General features: G+C 25.2%; 1 protein-coding gene across 1 annotated transcript in view; it reads left to right on the top strand.

Moving 5' to 3' along the window:
* The window catches only part of LOC119682433 (SAM50-like protein CG7639), a 246,151-nt gene that overhangs the window by 47,743 nt on the left and 182,184 nt on the right, over positions 1 to 16,224 (top strand). The window lies entirely within an intron of this gene.

The following is a 16,224-nucleotide window of genomic DNA, read 5'->3' as shown; positions in this document are numbered from 1 at the left end:
CATCAGTGGTCATAGAAAATAATCGAATTTCGTAATTAGTATACAGTCCGTAAATAATTGGTTTGGACTGCAAGTGCCAGGCTTAAAACTTGTGCCTGTCAAATTAGAAGCGATGACTAATTGTATTTTTCTACAAGTTGCCAAGGCTTCAGTGGTCAAGTTCCAGGTTTTTTTGTCATTATTTTATTTAATTAGTGACGCTAACGAAATCAATTGCCGTGCTTTAAATTAGAACGAGCTTTTAAACTACAGCTTTATTTGGAAACACAAGTTAAACGAATAGAAAGTTAAGTTTTGAGGTAGCCTATTTTTATTTTTATTATTCGAAAATCTTTATATTAAAAAAAAATTTTCAATTTTTTTTTTAATCTTTTTCATTATAAGAAAGCGTAGCTTTATCGGCAAAACTAATCAAACTTTTAAATAATAAATATTTATTATATTCATTAATTCATTAAATAAATTTTTCTTCGTTTTATAAGAGAACAAAAATTTATATAAACAAACAGACATATAATATAAAGGTGTAAATAAATTATATACTATAAATATATATTATAATTATGTATTATAAATTATATTATAAATTATATTATAAAATATAATATAGCATGCTATATCATATATCGTACAATATATATTACATATATAACATATAGTATACACTAAAACAAAAATAATAAATTATATATATAAAACATGTTAATTACTTTTTACTCCTAAAACTTAAACATAATGTACTTTTCATAATTAAAATAACTACACTTCAATTTACATAATTATATTTAATAGTTAAATAATTTCTGTTAAAAAGTACCACACTTTTATCCTTTCAAACTCATAATGCACTTTATCAAAGGAGTTAGCACAAAAACGGAAATGAACCACTTATGTTTTCACCTTCGGTTGCAACTGTTACCCCATTTATCGATTTAAGCAGAAATACCAAAACAAACAAACGAGCAAAAAGGACATCTAAAGCAGTCATAAAACTTCTTAAATGAGTTAAATAACTGCAGTAGATGGGTTAAGGTAAATTGGCCGACATAGCCTTGATGGAGACGTATTTTACTATTATCGCGTTTGCATAGGTAAATTGCGTGAACAAAAGGATTACATAAAAGGACGGGCAATACAGCAATTTTTAATCAAATGGGTAAAAAGTGAAAAAAAAACCTAAAATCAATACTGCAATCGTAGGGACGTTAAATTCATTTGAATTTGATTAAATTTCTATTTTAATTTAATAAATTAAAATTTATTTTTTAAAAAATAAAAGAACTCTAATTAGATACACAATCATTAAAACTTATACATAATATTTTTTAATTATTAGGAATAAATAATGATTTCCGCTTTATAATAATTTTTTTTCTAAAGTAGATATAAGGAAATGACTAACTTAAAGCGAACAGAAATTTTTGGTATTATTATTATTTATATATGCATTTGATATATTAGGTATTGTGTTAAATGTTTTTACAATTAACAAAAAAAAACTAAGAATATTATTTTAACAACTTGTATAATCATTATCAACTATATATGACTAATATAAGCTATAAAAAGCACACAGACATTTCAGCGGTATATCTTAAAACATTTTCGAAACATAAAACATTTTAAGATAGCACATTCTTAACTCACTCTAAGATAAAAACGAAAAACTTCTACTATAACATATATCAAATTCTGTAAGTTAAAAAATATAGACATCAAGACATGAGGCTATATAAAGGGCACAGAAAATGGGTATACTACAAGCATAGTAGTAAAAGGCTAATAAAGGGCCCTTTAGTAAAGCTCCGCTGAAACTAAAGGGCATAATTTCAGCGGTTTAAGCAACTATTTAAAAACAGAAACCATTTACAATATAACATTCTTAGGTCACTATAAGATAGATACAAAAGAGTACTACTATATCACATGACTTTTGATTAATAAAGTTATTCGTAAAATATCAAAAATACATCGTCAAATTGTTTTATTAAAATTTTTGGGAAATTTAAATAATATCAAAAAGATTTTTATTTATTTTATATATAAATTTACATGAATCTATCATGATACATGATCATGTATATATGATGATGTATACATGATAAACATGTATCTGCAGATATAATAGTAGAATTTTGATCTTTAAAAACATAGAAGTACCTAAAACAGTAAAGTATATTTCTTCAACTGCAATTGGATGTGATGATAAACTCGGTTTACAATTATTTTCTGTAATACCTAAATGCATAAAGAAAGAGTGATTAATTAATTCGGACTAATTGCAGTTGTCCATGACTGACTTGAAATGATCTCTGAATTACCATTACCCAGGTGCACAATAGATCAAGCTGGTCAAAGCTATAACCCAATATCCATAAATACGATAACAGTATGTAATGAATTCTATAAACTATTATATTTCCTTCCGTGAGAGTATAGTATAAAAATGTCACTAGTTCCAATACTTATAATGCTGGTTGTTGCTAGTTGCCCTATTACCTAGGTATTATATGTGACTAGAAATTAAAATTAAATTTTTAATTCCATTCTCTTTATATATAATATATCACTACTTATAATGCTGGTGTTTTAGGTATGATATGTATTATATGTGACTATAAATTAAAATTACATCTTTAATTCCATTCTCTTTATATATAATATATCACTATATGAATCAAAATCAGTATTCGGCCTCCTATTTTCATAATTTTATTCAGTGGTTAATTGTGGTACAAAAAACAAACAAAGTTGTATTAAAATAAAATTTTATTGGTAAAAATCAATGTTTTTAATAAATTTGTTAACTAAAAGTTTAAAATTCAAAAACACACTTTTAAATCAAGTTCATATAAAACTGCAGTGAAATATTCATGAGATATATATACAAACGAATATATATATAATGTATATATATATAAATGTATATATCTATATATATATATGTATATTTATTTAATATTTCAATAATTTTTTATTTATTTATATATCACAAGCCAGTTAAATATATTAAATATTTTTTAACACTCAAAGGTTAGTTGCATAAATAGTATTTAATTAATGCACTTGAATAATTTTAATCAACTATCTATTTCACTTTTTATTTTAAATCACATAATTAATAAGATTGATACACATTTTTAAGAGAATTAAATTTTTCAATTAATTAATTGCTAATTGGTCCGTAAAAAATTTTTTTTTTACAAAAAACCACACCTATAATAATTGTGTAATTTTCCTAGGTAGGCGATTGTAACAGCACCACTATTATTAAGACCAGCAACATCAGTAGCGGTGTCAGCAGCTGACTCTGCGAAACTCACTCGATAGCAGCACTGACGAACGATGCTAAACCGAGCTAAAGTCGCCGAAGCACCGAACACAGAACAATTCTAATAAACCTTAGTTTTTTTACTTCTCTAACATTTCACACAGCCACCTATCTTAACAATTTAGCTGACTGCCTATCACTCGATTAACGAAATTCAAGCGAGCGCACAACAAACTGCACTTTTCTTACAAAATACAATGTTAATAACGTGACCTGAACAACATTTGCGATGTTCTGAAAGAGCCAACGACAACAGCAAGAGTTGACGACAGGACACAAGTCAATATATAGTGATTTGGTCTCAAATTTCTCAATGTCAAATAAATTCTGTCGGCCAGTGCTTTTCTCTCAAAAAATAATGAGTAACTTTTTGTATAAGAGTTACATTTATTTTCTCAAATTTAAAGATAATTGGAGAGAATTAAGAAATTTGAGATAAATGTTAAATTTTTATAATGTTAAAGGATTAGGTTTTAAAATCCTTAAACAGATAAACCATAACAATCTTAAATGAAAACATGTCAATGTCAATATACACTTAAATAAATATATATTAAAGGAATTAACGAAAAATGTTTACAATCTCAACTGTTCCTTGAATATAATAATGATAAATAAAAATATATAATAATAATATATAATAATATATATAAAAAAAATAATAATGAAAAATAATATATAATAATATGTGATGCTATATCTATACCTATAACAGAGGGGGAGGAAGTCTTAAACACAGGGATTAAATATAGTCGTTCTCCGTTATATTTGTGTATAGTTTATTCAGGAGGTTTCTACTAAATCTAGTGAACTAGACTCTTATGCACATTTAAATAAATATATACCATACATGTATGAAACAATAATTCAATTAACACTAAATTATGTATATAACTTATACAATATTAAACAAAATCAATTTATAATTTTTGTGTTTGATTATATAAGAACTTCTTTAAAAAAAAGATTTTAAAGAAAACGATAAAAATAATAAAAATTTATAATAGTCCTTATGTAAGATATTCAAACCCAAAACAACAAAGCAACAGACACAACTGCTAAATTCGGACTTACTTTTATCTAAGTGAATAGTATGTGTTAAAGCTGATATAAAGAACCATGTATATATTTATTCAAGAACGTACAAGGATCTATTTTAAATTGAATATATGAATTAGTTTCTGGGTTTAATCAGTTTCTAAATCATTTATATTTACACCCTTTGTGACATCTTATTGTGTTAACTTGCTTAATTTTTTTATTTACATATATTGAATAATTTTATATACTTGAAAATGTCAACTTTCATTTCAATATTTCAAGGTATTAAAAACAGTATCTTTAATATGAAAAATAAAAAAAAACGAACTGGTCATCCTAAACATTTGAAGATACTGAATTAGAAGAAGCATTGTCTCCATTGATTCTTGTGGCCATATTAAATGTAATAACAATTTGCAACAGCATTAAACATTAAGAGCACTATTACTTATATTACTATATATATATATATCATATATATAGTATATATATCACTATATATACATTATATATGTGTTAGTATTAATTTAGTTTGAAAACAAAAAATTAATTAAACGGCAACATTTATTATTAATTATTAATAATTATCGATTAACCTCACGAACAAGAGGTTTGTATTGTATAAATTTGCATGAATCCTGCTCTTTAAAATGTAGATAAAAATATCTACCTATATAATTAAATAATCTATAGTTATACAACCCAATCAGCTGTTGCATTGTCTATTGTTTTGTTAATTCATTATCTACAAGAAATGTTAAAAATAATGAATCTTAGGATAGGTCATAGATATACTTTTTATATACACTAAAAAACAAAAATAATTTAAAACAAGCATTAAAAATTTAACCCAACTTATTTTGTATTAAAATTAACTACAGGTACCGGTAACCTAGATGAAGGATAGGCAAATGCAATAACACAATATTACTTTGGATGTTACTGTGTACATTTTATATCAATGTCATGAAAATCGCTCGACAGGGACGAGTAAAAACGGTTTCGTGAGTTGGAGCAGAAAATTTAAGCTGACGCACAAAACTGGCAGGCAGACATTACAGAATCACAAAATGAGTAAATATTCTTTAAGTGCAAGGGCGGAGGATTGTATAGCCATTTAATAACTTGGCTTGTTGGTGGGAAGCAATTTTATGAGCAAAAATTTTTATACATTTTGTGCTGGAACCATCAACAGCTACTGAATATTTTATATGCTTTCTTACAAAATTAATGGCGAAATCTTTTATTAACGATTTAATTAAACATGAATAAATAAAATTTTTTCTTTACACACTACGAGTCACACAAATATACACACAAATCAGTTAAAACACTTTTTTGTTTTAATAAATCACATAAGTATTTTATATTATATTTTATATAATATTTATTTATACATTTTATTCACAATTGTGTATAAAAAAAATTCAATTTAAAATTTAATTCTGCACAAACGTTAGCTTTAAATATTGAACATTTTTTATTTAATTTTATTTTATTTGATTTTGCACAATATTATTTTAGCAGTATTAAAAAATATTTCATCCGTAAAGGAAACGTCCATTTCCAATTGAAAGCTATGCGCAAGTGTTATTAAGTTGGCTTATATTTCAGTATATTCCAACTCAATAAAGACAAAAAAGTTTAAATTCCTTTACTCAATTCCTTTGCTAAAACATTGCAGTATTCAATGTCAACTGACATTACTGAAACTGCTCCTGCTCTCAATATTTTACAAACAATTGTCAAAATAAGAGCACAAGTTATTGTACAGATTGAGAAATGCCTACATTTGTGAGCAATGAACCACTTTTTTGTCTTCAACAGACGTCCGAGTAACTCATTGTATTAAAGAATTCCGATAGATAAGTTCGTATTACGACAAATATACTCAAGAGCATATATCCTTTGAATATGAGTTTTTTTTTTGTACTCTTCTACTTTTAAGCATGCTACCAGTATTAGTTGAGGGATGGTGTTACCAGCTAAACATATAATTTATGAAAGGATTGCTGCATATATCAATCTGAAATATCTAAATATACGCCTATTTACACTATCAAAATATTTAATTATTTAAAATAAAAATAAAAAAAAAAATCAAGATTGATCCCACCAAAAAATACATAAAGGATAAAGCCCTGAAATCATTTGCGAAAACTGACAGACTTACCAACACTGCGTTATCAAATCTCAAAATGGTTACAGGCTCCTCAGGGAGGTATACAGATTTGAGGTCAATTATTGCTTAGTCTGATGAAGTGATAAACAATAATCTAGTCAAGGTGTAAAGAGGGGGTTTTGAAAATACCTCGAGTTAAAAAAAGTGTATAAATGCTTAAGTGCACTAGCTTAAAACATCTTCAACATAATAAAATAAAATAATATTTTTATGAATTTGGAAACCAAGTAAACTTAGAAATAGTTTTCTAAGTACTTCATAGTTTGTTGGAAAATAAGTTTTATATATAATAATAATTGGAGAAAATTGTGAGTTAGTGTTACATAAAAACTAACAGCAATTAAAATACGGGTATTAAAACTAGAGTCGATTACTATTTAATTACTTATCGGGTTCCAGCGATCGCGTACAACCACGTCTATTCTTGAGAACGTACGCAAAAATATATATAATAATTCTTAAATAAACTGTTCAATATTGTAAATGCTTTTACAAAAATTTGCCTTCTACAAAAAGTAGAATATTTGTTACCGTTAATCAGCACTAACTTTAATGCCATTTCAATATATTTGGTGCTATTAACTAGCACTCTTAATCTCTGTTGCTTTATTTTCAACATGTTCACTGCTGTCTTTTCATTCAAATGTGTTTTTCTATAAATTTGTTCGTAGGTTCGTCATTAATACATGTTTTCAGCGTTTTTGGTGCCATTAGCTAGCACAAAAATACTCTTCATTATAAAGAACAATATAAGAAAGTACTTGCAACTTTTCTTAAACATGTTGCCAAACAAAATTAGTGCTATATTGCCAAATCTGACAATATAAAAAATATTTTCGTTGTATAGATTGTTCTCAATAATAAATGTTCTATTAAATATATTTATGATTATTACATTGTTTTAGGATTTATTTTTGTTGTATTATTATGTTATTATACATATTTTTAACATATTTGCATATTTTATAAATGTTTTATCTACCACTTTTTTAAATATTTTATATCATACAAAAATTATTATATGTATATCTAAATGTAAACTAACTTCAGCATTGAATGCATGAATGTGTGGAGTAAGGAAGTTCACTTCATAAAAATTTAATTCAGTAGAATAATTCATATGTAGTGCGACATTCAATATATAACTTAAGAAAAATAATGTCGGCGATTTTTACTATCCTTAACAGCAGTGTAAGTAGTGCATCTTTTATATAATTATATAGCATTTAGAATATATTAATTTAAAAAAAAACAATATCATAAAGTATAAAGATTATGGCTACTCTCCACCTTTATATTTTGTTAGTATAGCAGGGATTAAAGAATCATACTTTTTAATTTATTTAACGATGTCCGACATCAGACTGATCAAATCGACATATGAATAAAATTAGTGGACTACGTGAATCACATTTATAAATTTTGATCCCATAAAATTAATTGAACTTTTAAAAAAGATTTGTAAATATAAAATTGAAAAAATGTACATAATATAATGCATGACAATATAAATCATACCCTTATAAAGCTTAGGATACATAAAGTTTGGATTAAAAATTGACTTAGGAGGATGTTATCTTGAAATTGGCTTAAAGAAAGCTATCTCGATATTTATTTAGGAGAATGCTACGTAGAAATTAAAGTAGGATAACACTAGCTATTCCCACATTATAATCTGATAAAGGAATTCTCCTGATAAAGACAAAAGCGAATTTGCCGAAATATGTATAGAAATTTATAAAAAGTTTTTGAATTACGATTTATTTAAAATCATAGATTATTTCACTTTTAATAATTTTTTAATTATTTTATTACTGTTTATTGACTCTTTAAATCTTGAAATTTATTTATGACACTTACTGTTTTTTTCGTTTTGTGCCTTGTTTCGTTATTTGCTAATTGAGATCGTACCAGTAGTGTAAACACTAAATTTTTGATTTACATCGTTAACATTTAACATGTGAGTGAATTTCGAATTTTTTACTTGTTTTGAAATTTTGTTGGACTGGTAATTTAGTAAAACTTTCTTAAAAACAAGTGTCTTATGAAATTTAGTTGTTTCTCTCTCTAAAATGCGCAAGTACAAAAAATACCACACAAAATTCATAAAAAATTAAAATCTTTCGTATCTTTTTATCTTTGAAATTTCTCTGTCACTAAACTAAGAGAACTGTTTCAGAAAGCGATGAGCATTGCGCACCAACAGGCCACATTATCTTTCTAAATTATATGACAGCCACACTTTTGCCTTGATGCTAAACGTGGGTCATGTTCAGCTGAGATAGCGAAGAAGAGTTGGGGAAATGTTTGTTTTTCTTATTACAGGGAACCTTTTAGCAACTGCCACCACTTTTAATGTTGTCTTTCACATTGTTTCATTACTTAATGGTAAATCTTTATATATTCGACATAAAGTTTTTCTGTTTTTGTTTTTCTCTGGACCAGTAACCGAGCTCTTACACTTTAAAACTGCCTTAAAATTCCAGCCTCGTACATTGTAACTAATGAAAATGTGCAAATCGTGTTGTACGTAACAAGGATAAAATAAAGTAAAGGAATTAAGACAACTGATGTTAATAATAAAAAAATTATGCTTGCGTGTAAAAATATATACCATATACGATTTGCAAACACACATATAATAATAATATATTATATATTATATATACGCTACATACTTCAAATCTCCTTAAAAGCTGTTTAATTTCACTTTACACGTATCTTTGTTGTTATGGAAAAAAATTAGAAACAAGAAAATATTTTAAAATTTCCATTAAGTTATTTACAGATAGATAACATACTCCGTTATATTTTCATTCATTGCATACTCATAAAATAAACTTTTTTAGATGGAAATGCTAACAAAATGTTAGATAATGTTTATTTAAAAGCACACAACGAATGATAAAATTAAACCGATTTTTTATGATTTTAATAGTTTCATTTTATAAATTTTAAATGTAGAAAAATTTGCTATCTAGGCCTTTGCATTTAAAATATTTGTGGTCTTAGAACTTTTATGCTGACGATGCATTAAGCCATCCTGTCTACAGTATTTGCATTAAAGCGAAACATTTTCAGATAATGTGAGAGTGGAGGTGGCTATTATTCCATTGTCACTTTATGACCAACTTTTACGGAAGTTGCATTAGTGCGGTTTTGTGTAATCTCATTGTTTATTTTTCATTATTTTAAAGTGCAACATTATGTGTACATTTATGCAAGTAAAGTGCTTGAGTTGACTTTATTTTTCACTAAATTTCATACCAATTAAAGGAAAAGGCACATTCTTTACAATATATATATATTTATATATATATGTAAACATAAAAATAAAATACAATACAATAATAAAAAAAACCATTACTTATAAGTTTACAAACATTTTTAATTTTTTAATAATTTTATATCAAATTAAAATTAAAAAAAAAAATAAATTTCAATAAATCAACTAAATTTTTGCATGTCTTTTCTTTTTTTACTGTTCGAAAACCCTCTAAATTTTAAATATAGCTTCTTTGTAAAATAAGAATTATAAGAAATAATTATAAGAAATCGTAGCTTAAAAAAATAAGTATCTAAAAAAGCTCAGCAAATTTATATAGCTGCAGTTTATGCGTTTGTTTTAGTACAGCAAATGCAATTGCATGCGAATAAACAACAAAAATTGACTAAACCCAAATTTTGAATAAGATAAATTAGTTTAACATTAGCTTTGTGCTTTAACACACGAATCAACGGTTCGACAGATGTAATAGTAGTATCTTAAATAGCTGTGTATGTAGTCTAAGAATTCTCTTAATTAATAATTATAACTTTAGATGTCAAAATTTAATCACTATTACTCTAATTACCCCATATTACTAGTATTATTATTAATATTAATACTAATATGAAAATTATATATATATATAATAGTTTATAAAAATTTATACAACTAATATTTATATAATGATGAAACCATTTCGTTCCCACCAAATACTGAATATTATAAAGAAAATAAATTTTTACTTTATATTGCTTATTTCAGACATGCGAATTCTCCATTTAACGTTTCTTGGTTTATTATAATACCGGATTTGAAGGTTACTATATTTTTTTCTCTAAAAGAACAAAATCTTTTAAAAGATTTATTGGTAAACAATAGTTTTCATTTTAAAATACAATAACAATATATGGATACAAAGATCCATATTTATGAAAATTTGTAAAACTCCATCTTGCTTTGGATATTTATCATTATTATCAATAGCCGTAATTTTTGCTTTCAGAATTATAAAAAAAACAGCTTTGGCATCACTTTTAAAATATGTTAAATGTTTTTTTTTGAAATATAATTTTTGTACTGTTATATATATAAAAATTGTAAACACTAAAAATTAATTAATTTAAATAAAAGAAAACAAAATGAATATTAGTAGAGCAATGTTTAGCATTTTTATCTCATATATTTATATTAACTAATTTATGTATGTATTTGTATTAATTAGTAAATGAAATGCTTATATAATTTTAGCGGATCACTAGAATTTTGCAAGATATTTCCAGTGAATATTCACAATAAACTGATTTTTGAATTTGGCTGCACTAAAACTTAACACGTAAAAATTTTTACGGGTAAACCCTAACTCTGAAGATTTTAAGAGTAGTGTTGTTGCTTTACATGTTTACATGTTTTTTTTCGTAAGTTGTGAGTATTTTTTGCTACTCAGAAAAAAAAATTACGGCTAACTATAGTTTAGGATATGTGTGCACTTTAAAGTAGATGTTTTGGGCAGTTGTAAGTTAAATGTAAGTTAATTCTTACATGTAAGCTAATTCTTTGGTAGCTGTTGAATTGACTTCTCCACCCGGTTTTCACTTTTATTAATTTTTTTAAAGAACTATGTCTCTGACGATGGGTGTTCGTGCATATGTATTTTTACCGTATTTTCAAAGAAAAATGTAAAGCTTAGGTAACTTAGGTTACTACAGCAATCCTAAGGATTCTGTTAGGCATTTTAACTTATAAAACTTGATGGATTTAAAACTACCTAGAATGATTAAAAAATCTGAAGATACTATTTAAGTAAAGGTCGCGTAGCTGATTCTCTCTAAACAGATTCTTTATAGAGTAAGTACAAAAAGTGTATCCTTAATAAAATCCATAGATACAAAATATTGTTGATAGAGATAAATAATCAAATAAGATGTACTAATATTAATAATCATAACATACATAGTACATAATACGGCTTAAAGTTTTTAATTAAACCATTTTGACACATTCTAAGTTTTTAAATAAAAACTTTTAAATTTCAAATCTTACTTTTTTATTTGCCTTCGATCTCTTTTATAACAATAATTATAAAAAACACGATTTTCGTTTTTTAAAAAATACCGTGTACATGATTTTAATAAATAATATTAAAGAATTTCTTAAGTCTACGACATATAACAATTTATTTGTTCATATTGCTTAAATTAATAACGATCTAAACGTAAATTTGAAATGTGATTTTTTTAAATATTTTACGCTACACATACTATAAATAAGATTTCAAACATTGACTTACCATGTATGACCAACTCAGAATCACGATTTAATTCATATAAACGTATAGCTTCATTTAATCCTAACTGATCTAGGATAGTACACGGATCATTTTCTTCATCAACCCATTTGATTGTAAAAGGCTAAATAAACGATCAAATAAATAGTAATTTATAATGATCTTTCAAAAAAAAAAACAAAAAGAGCCTTACTTGATCAGGTGAAAAACGACAAATCCCTCGAATTTCATGCTATTAATTATCATCAGATAAATTTCTGTGCATAATTATTATTATATGTATATTCTTTCCCTTATTTACAAATGCCGGGCCTACATAATTGGTTAATTGAAAATCTCAGAAATGGGGGTGCAATTCATGGGGAGGTCAGGCAGAATCTGATAAGTTATAAACAAATAATCGTCAAGATTATTCGTTTAATAGAAAGTAATGTGCCAGTGCACTGAGCTACTAGCCAACATTATAATAATAATAATAATATAATTCTTTGTTCTTTTGAATTTTTTTTAAAAGGCTACGATAAGAAACAAAAAAAAAAAAACTTTGACATTCTTCATGAATTATCACTATCGTTGTTGTAGTTGAATAAATGGATCAATGCAACACTATTTTGCAGTTTTTGACGATCTTAAGTTTTGATCATGGGATAAAAATCTCCGCAAATAAGAGTTATCTTTTACGGAGGTGTTCATTTATCTATCTTAGTATATCCGCTTTTTATAAATTGATGATATAGGTTATCATAATTTCTCCATTGTAAGCAGTTTTAACTTTGATCTCATTGACATTGTTACTGCCATCTTGTAATACTTGTGAGGGCATTTTCTGCATTTGGACGTGAGCTCCTTTACTTCAATTTTTTTTTTTTGAAATGGAACCTTATAAGTTTATTTAGTTTCGAAATTACTAATAAAAAAAACCAATAATATTATTGACTTTCCATTTACAGGAAATAATAATAATTATTATGATAAGTACTGCTGAAAAGAAAAAAAGCATATCAGTAATTACTTAAAATTATATTAAAAAATTATTTTAACTCTTATTTTATATAAACATTTTTTAATTATAATTCTTTTATTTTTAATTCATTCTAAAAATATTAATCTTATTTTTTATATGTTAGGTCTATTTAAATAAGAATTTTTTTGTTCATTTTCATATGTGATATTCATTGACACTCCCCATTCAATTACTGGGTATATTGACGAAAATTAAGCATCACTAACGCTCTTAATATTAAATCCTACAAGTGTGTGCTGAAGTGCACGTTGAATAAAAATGTTGAAAGAGGCAGTGCACTTCTTTAATTGGATTAGACTGAAAAATATATATTATGCAAAGTATATTGTAATTATAGAAAATAAATGTATTATAATGAAATTTGAGGAATCACTTTGCGATATGAGCTATTGTTAGACGGCAAAAACTTTTTTAAGTCAGATAAGTATATTTTATGCTAGATAATATAATGTATATGTTTTTTATTATGAAGTGTTTGTTTATTATGCCGAAGTAAGTGTGCTTCTGACTAATAGGTGTTTTCTAACTACCGAAAACTGCGTTCAATCTTATTTCAACTTGCATTCAATTAATAGTTTTTAACTTTTTACTTTTATTAACAACTATACATATTCATATATTAAAACAGGAAACAATTTTTTGTTTATAATATTGTCAATATAATAATAATTTATAATTTTAAAAGAATTTTTCAATATTTATGCATGTTCCAATTTCACGACTTAATATGTTCTTAGTTGTCTTACTTTTGTTTCACTAAGTATTGAACTCAAACACAAATTAAACTATAAAAACTAAAAAATAGCGTTCAATATAATTATTGCATTTAAATTATAATTAAATAAAAAGATTTAATCAAAATTAATGTTGTAATTAAATTTTTAACTCTCTAGGACGGAGCACAACTAATTACACCGAAACTAAAAACAGCAAATTATTTTGAATTCGCCTCATCAGTGTTAAAAAGTGTTACTTTCTTTGAGACTGTTGGAGACATGAATTATAAACAACCAAATGATTTGTATATGATTATAAACAACTACAGTATGATCTACACATATAAGCTATATGTTTAATGATTAAAATCATTAATTACAATAAATAAATTATAATTAAATCTTCTACTTGATTTTGAAATTAACGTATTAACGTATGAAATTAATAAAATTGTTTTGTGTATCCGAACTATATTTACTATCCGTATATTTACTATATTGAGTATCAAGTAACAAGTTAGATAGTTTATAAGTAGATAAATTATAATATTATAGCATTAAAATTTCAAAAATTAGTCTTTTATGTTTAATAAGAAATCTTAGTTAGGAACATCAGCACCACATCATTACACTATAACTATAAAAACTTTATATGCCTCGATATTTACAAACAATATAAGAATTATAATTTTGAAACAGCATACAGCAAACCATATACATAGCACATTCCAGACCTTTAAACACCAGTATTTGAAAATAAGAAATGAACGATTTCGGAGCATGAAAATAATATTACTGATTGTAATAATCACAACTTTATATGCTTTGATATCTACAAACAATATGAGAATTATAATCTTGTAACAGTTGAGTTTAGTTGTAAGTGTTACAAAAAATTTAATTAAAACTTTAATAATGTAATTCTTACAATTACAAGAAACTTTGTACTTGTATTTTGTTGTTGTCCATTACAAGCTCGCGTAATTTATGCATTTCGTGCAACTTGCAATAAGTTTGCAAGATAGAGTGAATATCCCTATGGTATACACCTGTACTGATCGATATTTATGAGTACTTTCGGACATATTTATATAATCAAATTTTTTTTTTTTGCTTGTAATTAAATAGCTACTATTATACAGGGTAAAAGAACTTAGCATTAAGTCAAAACCCATTGAAAAAACCTGTCAAGGTCTTAATATTGGAAGAAAGGTATCTAGTATTTCAAAATATTTAGTGTTAACTTTATTACATGCAAAACTGATAATTATAGTTTGGTGAATTGAAAATAAATCAGGATCACCGATTAGTTTGAATATTAAATAATTTCATATTTGTCATCCAATTATCATTTGGGGGGAAAATCCTGACAAACGATATATGTTTTTTTATTCCCTTTGATTGTGAAATGTTGAGTAAACTGTAAAATTTGTTTAAAGTAATTGTCATTAATTATATGAATTAAATTGGATATATAAAATTTTAATATAAAAGATATATATCGATTTCAACGTAGAATAATTAAAAATTAATTGTCAACATAGTTAAGATATTTGAATTTTAAATTTACACTTATGTCATATAATGAAAGGCAGACCAACAAACTCTAAAAATTTTATCTATTTAAATAAAATTCTGTATATTTCTTGATTAAATAGATTCTATTGGCATAAACTGATTTATGCATGTGAAATAACTTATTTGTTTATATTTTAGATATAAATAATATGATAAATATTTCAAATTTTGATCATTTTCTTAGTGAGAAATTTATTTTTTAAAGTTGTTTTTGACATTTTCCGCCTTAAATCAATTGATTTATTTATATTAAGCTAATTTATATGAAAGCTTTTTGTATGATAAATTATCGTCATTAATGGCCTTAATGAGAACAACTACTTAAATAAGACAAATGGAAACATAGATTTATATAATATAATACATTATTAATATAAACTATTAATATAATTTTATACCAACAAAATATATCACCTCTCATTCCATGCACATATGTTTTATTATTTATCGCAATTACAATATAATTATTGGTATAAAAAATTTTTTTTGTTAGATTGTAATCATTATTTTTAATGTATGTTATTTCTATGTTTAAAATGTTTTTTTTTTATCGTTACATTATTGTTTTTGTAATAAATTGCGTTGACGCAATAACAAAATTTATAGAAAAATGCAACAAAAACATCAATTTAAATTTTGTTGGACGCTATTGACCTTTTTGTTTTATTTTAGAAAATTTTAAATACAATTTCGTTATAAAAAATATTTTTCATTTTGACGATGCTATCTTTGTGAAAGAACAACATAAAGACCTTAACATTTCAAAACCAAGAAATTTTAATATATTAGGCCTTTTCGGT

This window comes from Teleopsis dalmanni, chromosome 2 (assembly GCF_002237135.1).
Source record: "Teleopsis dalmanni isolate 2A chromosome 2, ASM223713v2, whole genome shotgun sequence".
In the NCBI taxonomy this organism is placed as follows: Eukaryota; Metazoa; Arthropoda; class Insecta; order Diptera; family Diopsidae; genus Teleopsis; species Teleopsis dalmanni.
This window is presented reverse-complemented; position numbering and strand designations above follow the sequence as displayed.